The sequence below is a fragment of the Coptis chinensis genome, chromosome 4 (assembly GCF_015680905.1).
Source record: "Coptis chinensis isolate HL-2020 chromosome 4, ASM1568090v1, whole genome shotgun sequence".
Taxonomy (NCBI): domain Eukaryota; kingdom Viridiplantae; phylum Streptophyta; class Magnoliopsida; order Ranunculales; family Ranunculaceae; genus Coptis; species Coptis chinensis.
Window position 1 is genome coordinate 91,953,676 of NC_141459.1, and position 11,735 is coordinate 91,965,410.

The window sequence follows — 11,735 nt, forward strand, 5'->3', positions numbered from 1 at the left end:
GTTTTCTGTTAGCGACTTTACCTTCTTCATCATTGCAAGGCGTAGGCTTTATTTCTCCTGAAGAATGCTCTTGCATCCTTTTGCTTCCTTTTGGCTTCATAGTAGTCCATTGATTTTGATCCTTGGCAGGAGGCGCTACATACCTTGATGAGCTCTTAGGCAAAACAAGTGCTACTTTATCGCTAAAGATCTTAGTTTCATTCTTTGAGATCATCATCTTCGCCCTCACATCCAGCAACTAACCCTTATACTTAACTCGCACCTTATGTATTAAAAATTAAAGTACTTAAAGTAGTGATCAACTACTACACACCATATCATAATACTGGACACCACAAACATGTCGACTATAACTCGCTGAGCGTATCACCCTCCCTAGCTTTAATCCTCACTGGAAAACCGCATTTCATCTTAGAAGTGAGATAAGAGAAAAACACAGGTTTGAAACCATCACCCAATGCTGTCAAGACTTGAAAATGGTGCAGAACTCGAGCTACCACTCTCTTCATTTGTAAGAATGCCATCTCCTTACCAAGACAAATTCTTGGCCCAGCTTGAAACACAGGATAAGTAAATGAATCCCTTGCGACAAACCTTAGTTTTCTTTCATTTTCTTCCCTTTCCAGCCATCTCTCTAGCTTAAAGTCTGCCCAGTCTGCACCCCACAAGTTCTCCATTATCCCCATTGCATAAGGATGATATGTGACCCTCATTCCTTTCCTTATAACTGTCCTGTCTGGTAAAACTATTGGGGTCCCTCACCATTGAGATGGACGAGAAGTGTGAGCGACCCGACCATGCTGTTTGAAGTTAGTTCTGCTGGAATCAAGTTTGAACAGTTCGCATGTATTGTGAGGTAAGAAGAGTGAACGACCCAGCCGCGCCATTCAAAATTGAGTCTTCTGGAATTAAGTCTCCACGGTCTGCACAGGCCGTTTGGACCAACAACAACCCTACCTCACCATGTCGTTCGGGCCTTGATATTTCGACTGGGCATGTCGTTTGGAACCGAAATTTCACAGACGCATTGAAATTTTAGATTACTATAAAAACAAAAGTTAGGTTTTAGAAAACCAAGACTTGAATAGAAACCCAATTTTGAGAGCAATCAAAATTGAGAGAAAATCCTTGCAAAGAGAAAAGCTTGTAAGGAGAGAGAGGAGTGATCTAGTAAGTTGGAGAGACTTGAGAGGAGTGATTGTAATCTTCCTTTCCATACTTATAAAAGGATTAGCTCTTGTGGAAGTAGACATCATTGGCCGAACCATGGTACATATTTGTGTTGTGGTATATTTTACTTGCTTTATATTTCTATTGCTTGTTTATGATAGTTATATCCATAGTTTAGGTTGTGGTTGTTGGTTGTAGTGAAAGATTATATTTTTAATTGGAGTAGTAGATTGTCCAAGTGCAAGCTATCTTAGTGGGGATCGATTGGTATCATTTTCCCCAACAAGTGGTATCAGAGCCAGGTTGGATTAAGCCCAACAAGGTTGTTATCCAAATCTTGCCCAAAAGGTGTTTTATAAAATTCTTAAGAGGAGTTTTGAGTTGAAATAGCTTGTTGAGATGGACCATTTTGTAAACACTCGCATAACTATTCTGAATAAGGCTAACTACACTATTTGGAAAGCCAAGATGGAAGACTTGCTCTATTGGAAGGACTTGACACAACCTATTAAGAATGGAGTAAAACCAGATGCAATAGCGGCGGCTGAGTGGAGCAAACTTGACAGAAAAACAATTGGGTACATTCGATAGTGGATTGACGATAGTGTCTTCCACTATATATCTCAAGATACTACCACTTTTGGCTTGTAGAATAAACTCGAAGACCTCTATGAGAGGAAGTCGGCCGAAAACAAGATACTACTCATTAAGAAGTTTGGTAACACAGTGTACAAAGAAGGTTCTTCGATGTCTGAGCATCTTAATGAAGTACAGAATACCATCAATCAGTTGTATTTGTTGAAAATTGATATGGGTGACGAAGTTGAGGCTCTGTTCCTATTAAATTCTCTACCCAACAATTGGGAAATGTTAGCAGTTTCTCTTAATGGAGCCACTAAGGATGGAATAATTTCCATGGAGATGGCTACCGGGGCATTGTTGAATGAGGAGACAAGAAGGGATTCACTAAGCAGCTCATCTCACTCAGAGATCCTTCTCACAGATAAGCGGGGGGAAAGGTAAGAGCAAAAAACCATCTCATTCTAAAGGTGGTGACATAAGCAAATCTAGGGGTGAAGCTAGAACTCATAAGACCGATAGACAATGTTACTATTGTGCCACCAAGGATCACTTCAGGTATGAGCTTAGAATACTGAAGAGGGATGAGAAGAATAACTGTGTACATGAAGACATAGTAAATAACAGAAGCACAAGCTGAGATACTACCGCAATAGCAGACGATGATCTAGTGGGGATTATGTCAGATTGTGGTGAGTGCTGTGTTAGTACCTCATGCCAGGATACAGAGTGGGTGATAGATACAGGAACATCCTATCACGTCATACTGCAGAAGAGTTTCTTCACTACCTACAGCTGTAGTGAATTTGGTGAAGTGAAGATGGGTAACAATGGAGTCTCGAAGATTATAGGCATTAGGTATGTTCATGTAGAAACCAATGTCGGCTACACCTTGACACTTAAAGATGTAAGACATGTCCCTAACATTCGGCTAAGCTTAATTTCCACTGGGAAGTTAGATGATGATGACTTTCAAAACTTGTTTGGTAATGGGGTATGAAAACTGAGTAGAGGTTCCATTGTAGTAGCCAAAGGGAAGAAAATTTGCTCGCTTTGCAAGACCACCGAGGCTAGTTTGTATAAAGCGAGTTGAATCGCACAAAGAAAAAGCTTCCTCCTAACTATGGCATAAGAGATTGTGTCATATAAAAAGAAAAAAGGCATGGAAGTGTAGGAACCGTTATTCAATGCCTATTTTTCTACAAATCGCTTGAACACCACGCACAGCGGAATTAATGGGTGTCCACAATTTGTGATTGGAAAACATACCTTTGAGAATCGGTTTAGATAACTCTAAGAATCCAAGCTTTATGAAATCCGAAATCAACATCTTGATCTTCTGTTGTATTCCTTTAGAATAGATTAGACGTTGTGTGGACAATGATCTACCAACCCCCTTCTTTCTCTCAAGATCATAAACGAATTCAGATCTACTTTTCTTGCCTCTTTTTCAGAACCAGTGAATAATGAATTTCGGACAGAGAGAAAGAGTATTCTATTTATAGGCTACAATAGGGACCATGAGGAGAAATTAGGGTTGGGCCTCTTGACGGGCTTGGGTTTCCCATGTTCACCCCAAACACACGGCCCAAGTCCGTCAACAAATGGCTTATTCCATTAAAGGTCATTGTTGCACTACCGCCCTAATCCCAAATTACGTGTCAGCGTTTATGGGCTCCATATTATATACTCGTTGATCTCCCCGTGTTTAAGATATCGAATATCCGTTGATTAAGTCAAGTTACTGACAACTACATTAATCAACTTCTTATGTCCTTGAGTAGTACCACTCAACCTCATTGTCATGTCGGAATAAATCCACCTGCAGGGTTTACATGACAATCTTTTTGAGCTCCTCAAGGGGACATCATCAACCCGACTTCTTGCGGGACACAAATTCCTTCTATAATCAACAACACACCTTACATACAATGTCATTACCCAATCCATCGAGTTTGTTGATTCACAAATGAATCTCACTCATTGATGATTTAAAGCAATGTACAATGCATGTAAGTGCCTATTATTATATCCGGATTAGGAGGACAAACATCCATAATAACAGAGGCGTTTGTTCTCTTATAGAGTCAGTATAAGGAGAAACAACCTCACTTGGTCCTGTTCAATACACACAAAGTGTACTAGTGTAATCCTATAGTCAAGATAGACTAATACCAGATTATACTACAACCGTACTAATGGTTTGTCCAAATCCATCTAGGTTGTGAACGATTACTTATACTTTATAAGGTACTGATGATATGATCTTCTGTGTGTTCACACCATATCATCTACAACATAAAGTATTAGACACATGCATATAACTAATAACATATATAATATGCATAACATTTGCCTATATGATTCTCATTCAAAATATAAAGAATTAGAGTTAATACAAAAATAATGTTTTTAGTATATAACCCTATCAAGAAGTTCTTGCCAAGCAAAAGGCCTTACCAAACATAAAAGGTACGCTTTTAAATAGATGTACTCATTGTTTGGTTTGAAAGCAACATAGGGTGTCTTTCCAAATATTCCCCTCTCACAGAAAGGATAATGTCCTTGAGCTAGCATACATAGACTTATGTGGTCTTATGAAAGTAAAGTCCAATGGGGGAGCTTCGTAGTTCTTGACTTTCATTGATGATGCGTCCAGAAAGATATGTGCATATAGTCTGAAGACCAAGAATGAAGTACTTGGCGTGTTCAAGACTTTCCATAACATGGTGGAAAGAGAGACAAGGAAGCCTTTGAAGTGTATTCGCTCAGATAATGGGGGTGAGTACATTGAGCCATTTGAAGAGTATTGCAAGAGTCATGGGATTCGTTATGAGCAGACCGTTCCTAAGACTCCGCAACACAATGGTATAGCCGAGAGGATGAACCAGACCATTGTAGAGAGGATGAGATGCAAGTTGTCTCACTCTAAGTTACCTAGAAGTTATTGGGTAGAAGCAATACACACAGCTGTACATGTGATCAACCTATCGCCTTCGAAGCCTCTGAATAGTGATTATCCATAGAGAGTATGGTTAGGTAGAGATGTTGATTATGGATATTTGAGGGTATTTGGGTGCAGGGCATTTGTTCATATTCCCAAGGATGAGAGATCCAAACTTGATGACAAAGCCAAGCAGTGCATTTTTCTGGGTTATGGGGATGAGAAGTTTGGCTACAAACTTTATGATCTGATCAACGAGAAGGTAATCTGAAGTTGAGATGTTGTGTTCTTGGAAGACCAAACCATAGCAGACTTTGAGAATGGTGAGAATCTAGAAGCTTTCATTGATGATCTTGTTGACTTAGAACTAGAAGTTCATACTCTAGAACGTGTAGAAGGCATTAAGAATGCAAAGAACCATGGGTTTGAAGCCCATGATGATGATCCTATAGCTCATGATAGGATAGAACCTATTGATATAGAAGATGCAGATGAAGTGCATGAACCACCACCTGAGCAAGATGAAGTGTATCCTCCTGAGCTACAAGAAGATGGGGTAAGGAGGCCCGATAGAGAGAGACAAGCTTTAACTAGGTATCCACTGCATACATATATTTTACTATCTGATGGTGGATACCATATGTACTATCAAGAGGCTCTTGAAGGTACAGAAAAAGAGAAGTGGTTGAAGGCCACGCATGATGAGATGGATTTTTTGTATAAGAATCACACTTATGACTTAGTTGAGAAAACGAAAGGAATGAAAGTTCTCAAGAATAAGTAGATCTTCAAAGTTAAGCATGAGGAGAATAATCCACATCTAAGGCACAAAACTTGCCTTATTATGAAGGGATTCAGTCAAAGGAAAGGTATTGACTTTGATAAAAAAATTTCTCTTGTAGTTAAAATGACTTCTATCAGGGTGGTATTGGGTCTGACTGCAAGTATGAACCTAAAGGTTGAGCAACTAGATGTCAAGATAGCTTTTCTTCATAGAGATCTTGAAGAAGATGTATACATGGACTAGCCAGAAGGGTTTGAGGTCAAAGGCAAGGAGCACCTGATATGCAAGCTAAGAAAGAGTTTGTATGGGTTAAAGTAGGCACCAAGACAGTGGTACATAAAGTTTGATTCCTTTATAGTGAAACATGGCTACATGAAGTCCGCTTCTGATCATTGTGTGTTTGTTCAAAAATTTCCAAATGGGGATTTCATAGTGCTCTTGTTGTATGTGGATGATATATTGATAGTTGACCAGAACATCAACAAGATATCTAAGCTGAAGAAAGACTTGAGTAAATCCTTTGAGATGAAGGATTTGGGTCATGCAAAGAAGATACTTGGGATGCAGATCACTCGTGATAGAAAGAGTGGGAAGTTGTGGCTTTCTTAAGAAAGCTATATTGAGAAGGTGTTGAAAAAGATTCAACATAGATCAAGCAAAGCCAATCAGTTGTCCGCTTGGTGGCCAGTTCCGCATGACCATAGATATGTGTCCAAAGGGTGAGCATGAGCATAGTCAAATGAAAAAGATTCCTTATGCATCCGCAGTGGATAGCTTGATGTATGTAATGGTGTGTACAAGACCAGATATTACTTTTGCCGTTGGCGTTGTAAGCTATTTTCTGTCAAATCCGGGTAAAGAGCATTAGGAAGGTGTTAAGCGGTTATTGAGATATCTTAAGGGTACTTCCAAAGCTTGTTTGTGTTATGGTGGGAGTAAGACCTTGCTTGAAGGCTACACAGATGCAGACATGGCAGGTGATGTTGACTCTATGAAGTCCACTTCCAGTTATCTGTTTACTTTTGCAGGGAGAGCAGTTTTTAACAATCTAAGTTGCAAAAGTGTGTTGCCCTCTCCACTACAGAAACCGAGTATATTGCAGCCACTAAGTGTTGTAAAGAGATGCTATGGATGAAGAGGTTCTTTGATGAACTAGGGCTAAAGTAGAAATAGTTTGTAGTTATATATGAAAGTCAGAACGCCATCCATTTGAGCAAGAATTCGAGTTTTCATTCTAGATCCAAGCACATACATGTGCGTTATTATTGGAATAGAGAAGTTCTCGAAGACAAGCAATTGTGTATTAAGAAGATCCATACCGACAAGAACGGGTCGGATATGATGACCAAAGTTTTACTGAAAGGTAAGTTTGATGTTTGTTGTGCTACCGCCGGAATGGTCGCATACTCCTCATGTTGATTAGGGGAGTGGAGTATCCCCCTCATGGTTTCGAGGGGAGATTGTTGGGGTCCCTCACCATTAAGATGGACGACCTCATGGTACCATTTCACAAGAAGTGCGAGCGACCCGGCCATGCCGTTTGAAGTTAGTTCTGTTGGAATCAAGTTTGAACGGTCTGCATGTATCGTGAGGTAAGAAGAGTGAACGACCCGGCCGCGTCGTTCAAAATTGAGTCTGGTGGAATTAAGTCTCCACGGTCTGCACAGACCGTTTGGAGCAACATCAGCCCGACCTCACCATGCATGTCGTTCAGGACTTTATATTTTGACATGGGCATGTCGTTTGGAACCGAAATTTCACAGACGCGCCGAAATTTCATATTACTATAAAAACAAAAGTTAGGTTTTGGGAAACCAAGTCTTGAATAGAAACCCAATTTTGAGAGCAATCAAAATTGAGAGAAAACTCTTGTAAAGAGAAAAGCTTGTAAGGAGAGAGATGAGTGATCTAGTAAGTTGGAGAGACTTGAGAAGAGTGATTGTAATCTTCCTTCCCATACTTATAAAAGGATTAGCTCTTGTGGAAGTAAGTATCATTGGCCGAACCACGGTACATCTTTGTGTTGTGGTGTGTTTTACTTGTTTTATATTTCTATTGCTTGTTTGTGATAGTTATATCCATAGTTTAGGTTGTGGTTGTTTGTTGTAGTGAAAGATTAGAGCAAGTCCAATGGGGGCTATATGGGTTGCTAAAGGCAAATATAGCACCCCAACCACAAAAATGTCATTCCAATGGGGTTGCTAAATGGGTCTTAAATTTGGAAGGAGTCAAAAGCTCAACCAAAGTTAAGACCTTCGCTAGCAGCTGCTATAATAAGTTCGGGAGACGGATGGGATAGTTTATGCCGTCCGTGTGTTAAATTTCGACGGACGGCAGAAACTGTGCCATCCGTCCAAAAAAAATTCAACTTAAGTTACAAAATAATGGACGGACGGCAAAACTATCTTTGTCCCAGATCATTTAGCACTTCAAAACAGAAAACACGATTGGATTGGTTTTGATTTTGGGGTGCCAAATTTAGCGGGGGCAAGCTAAAAAGGCCTATGTGATACCTTTTAGCGTTGAATTTAGCAGCTTCTCCATTGGACTTGCTCTTAGATTTTTTATTAGAGTAGTAAATTGTCCAAGTGCAAGCTCTCTTAGTGGGGATCGATTGGTATCGTTTTCCCTAACAAAAACATCGTTGCCTGCAACCTCTTTCGTGTCTATAGGGACTGGTGGGTACAATCTCATGCTTTCCCAGAGTGAGGCATGAGTATAAACCATGTCCTTCACTTCATCATAGACAGATGCTTGAGGGGTCTCTAACATAATCTCTTTTAATGTATTCTTTTCTACATGAGAGTTGCTGGCAACTAACTAGAAAAACCATGTTAGCCCCGCTGAGGTTGTGTCACGTCCAGCTATAATGAAGCTTATAACCATATCAATTACAAAAGCATCATCTGAATGGCCAGAACACATAATCCTTGATAGAAGATCGACCGAATCAAGTGATGAATTTTCTTTGAGTTCTTGTTTCTTTTCACTCACAATGTGTTGTGCAAACTCTCTAATCAGTGTAACTGCATGCTTTAGTCGCCTTTCTGACCCAATGTTAAGTGCCCTTTTCAGCTGCCAGATTATTGGTAGTATATAACTGAAGCGTTCCCCACTAATTCTTACAACATCCTCAAAAGCTACTGCGAATGCTGCTTGTGGGAGTAAAGGAGACAAGTATTCAGGATCAAACCCAAAGGCAATCTTGCAAATATTGTCGAAGACAAATCTTTAGAGTATATCTTGAAGATCAAAGGCTGAATTTTTAGCTGCCGCGTCATCTGATAGAATGGGGATGAGGCGGTCGGAGAGTTCTAATTCAACAACAATCTCGACAAACTTTCGTAGGGACTTAGTGTTGAACTCGTGGCTTGAAATTTGTCTTTAGAACTTCCAGTTATCACCATCGGCATTGAATATACCATTGCCAAGGAAATTGACTAATGCAATGCTAAAGATATTACCTTGAGGGTAAACAGAAAATCGAGTCTTGAGAATGTGCTACACATTGAAAGGATTGGTTGTAACAACCTGACGGAAACCTAAAGCACCCTCAAAAACAAATGTTCCATTAGGACATTCACTGAGAATCTCCACAACCCATTGGTTGTGTCGGTCTTTATTAGCGAAGAGGGTGAAAAATGAACCTACCAATGGGTAAGATCTAGGCAATTTAGAGACCGAACATGAAGTTCACTTTTAATGAATATTGATGTTGATGAAGATCAGGAAGAAGAATGGAACTACGAAAAGAAGGAAAACTACAAATACTCCATACAGGAACATGATCAATAAAAGTTATACGAATACTATGTGCAAGGGATTGTTAATTATGTGTTGTTTGTGGCTGATATGATAAAGGTAACGCGTCTAACGCTAGATGATGCTTGAAACCTGGAGTTTACTTATAGCTATGATTTGCTTACCTTATTTGTTGCATCATCGATGCCAAGATATAGGTTTTGATTACAGAAGGTGAACTCTTGTCTGAAGTATGTGACTTGGATTGCATCTGTAGAGAAGCTTTTGTTGAAGTATGTAGAGTCTCACACATTCTATATGTGTGAGTTCGTATCTTATTTAGTAGTTTCTATTTCGGTGAAACCTATCACCCAGTATAAATATATGAATTGTAGGTTAGAGTAAAATATACTCTAAACCCTACCTTCTTCTTGTGCCTTCATCCTTTCTTCTTCTTCTCATCTCCATCTCTTTAACCTAACTAGTTAACCACTATATGTATCTCTTAGCGTAATTTAACATGGTATCAGGAGCCGACTCTGTTTAGAGAATGCTAGGAGAGAGATCCACAGTTTCAAGGTTCCAGTGTTAGTATTAGTTATTATCTTAGTATTGTTTTGCTTCCGCAATCTCTCGGTATTGATAAAGAGGAGTACATCAGGTTTTCGTTTTCAAAGGGGGAAGGCGTGGTATCGTTATCTCATTGTATCTCTCAATTTCTATGTGTAGGCGCACATGCGCTAAGTTTAAGAAGTCTTCGAAGCGCGCACGCGCACGCGCTCAAGTACTATATCTCAAAGTTTCTTGTGATAGGTGCGCACGCGCTCAGTTTAAGAAGTCTTTGAAGTGCGCACGCGCTCGAAGTACTGTATCTCGTAGTTTCTTCTTTTCCATCAAGTGAGTTTTTCTTCTCTTTACAATGACTGATGTTGTTCCAAAATCCGATGAATTCGGTAATACGTCTGTTTTCTCTGTTGCTATGACCTTTGTTAAATTGGAGGGTGTAACCAATTACCTTCAATGGGCAGAAGCAGTTACTGTTTATCTTACTCGAAAAGGTAAGAAAAGTCATCTAACAGATCCCCCAGATGATAAAGGAAAGACAACCTGGACGAAAGATGATGCCTTGGTTAAGAATTTTTTGTGGAATACTATGGAGAAGGATGTTTGTAATATTGTGCTATTTTTCAAAACCTCTAAGGAGATTTAGGAGTATCTACAAGAATCATACTCTCAATCTCAGAATACTTCTCATATCTTTCAGTTGTATGAGAACATCTTTGATCTCACTCAAGGCGATATGTCTATCTCTGAGTATTATAATTCTCTTCATAGCAAGTGGGAAGAACGGAATATTTATCACCCACTTACTACAGACATAAATCAGTTGAAGAAACAAAGAGAGGAATTTTGAGTCTCAAAATTCCTATCTGGGCTACGTCCCGAGTTTGCTAATGTGAAAGCCCAAGTTTAAGCTGAATCTAAGCTTCTTACTCTGTTTGAAGCATATTCTTGTCTTTCTCGTATTATTGCACCTCCTCCAAGGCACAATGACAGTGCGGCTTTATTGATCCCTCCAAGCAGCAATAACAACCCCTCCTCTGGTCGTGGTAATGGAGGTGTAGAAGGGGTAGAGCCGGTGGTGGACGTGGAGGTGGTCGCAACCAAGGGAGTGGCCATGGTCGTGGTATTGGCAGTTTTGATCCTTGTGAGCATTGTGGGCACACAAATCATAGTTCTGATTTTTGTTGGGATATAACAGGACGCCCACCTTTGCACAAAGTCAACAATGCCACAGTAGTTGATCAGAAAGTGACCGATTTTCAACAAGTTCAAGAAGACCTTGCAACCCTGATGAAGCGGATACAAGCCTATTCCAGTCAATTTATCGAGTTCATCCAACCAACCCACTGCAACCCTAGCCGATTCAGGTAAAACATGTCTTCATACAAGTGGTAACAACTTTTGGGTCATTGACTCAGGAGCTTTTGATCATATGACAGGTAATCCCTAATTGTTTTCTAATCTTGAGTATACTCACACACCATCATATGTCACATTAGCAAATGGGGCTAAGGCTAGTATTCTTGGTCGGGGTACTATTCAATTAACTTGTAATATATCACTTGTATATGTCTTGCTTATTCAAAATTTCCCCTTTAATCTATTGTCTGTTCGTGGTCTCATCCAATCTCTTCACTGTAATGTCATGTTTTCTTCCACTCATGTTGTGTTTCAAGATCTATAGACAAAGACACTAGTTGGTGGGGGGTATGAGCACGGGGGCATATATTACTTTCAAGATGGTAATGGGAACTCTCACCAGAAGCAGGCTTTCACAGTCTCAGTCTCTCCTGTTTAGTGGCATAGACGTCTTGGCCATCTTCCTCTGGCTAGTTTGCGAAGTTTAATTAGTTCCCAGTATTTCTTCTAGTATTCAGTCTTTAAGTTGTGAGGTTTGTGAGTTAGCTAAACATCGTCGTGCTACTTACAAAAATAGGTTAAATAAGTGTTCTA

General features: G+C 39.8%; 1 pseudogene; it reads right to left on the reverse strand.

Moving 5' to 3' along the window:
• Window positions 1–347: 347 nt before the first annotated feature.
• LOC147505657 (cytochrome P450 94A1 pseudogene) lies at window positions 348–9,164 on the reverse strand (annotated as a pseudogene).
• Window positions 9,165–11,735: the final 2,571 nt, after the last annotated feature.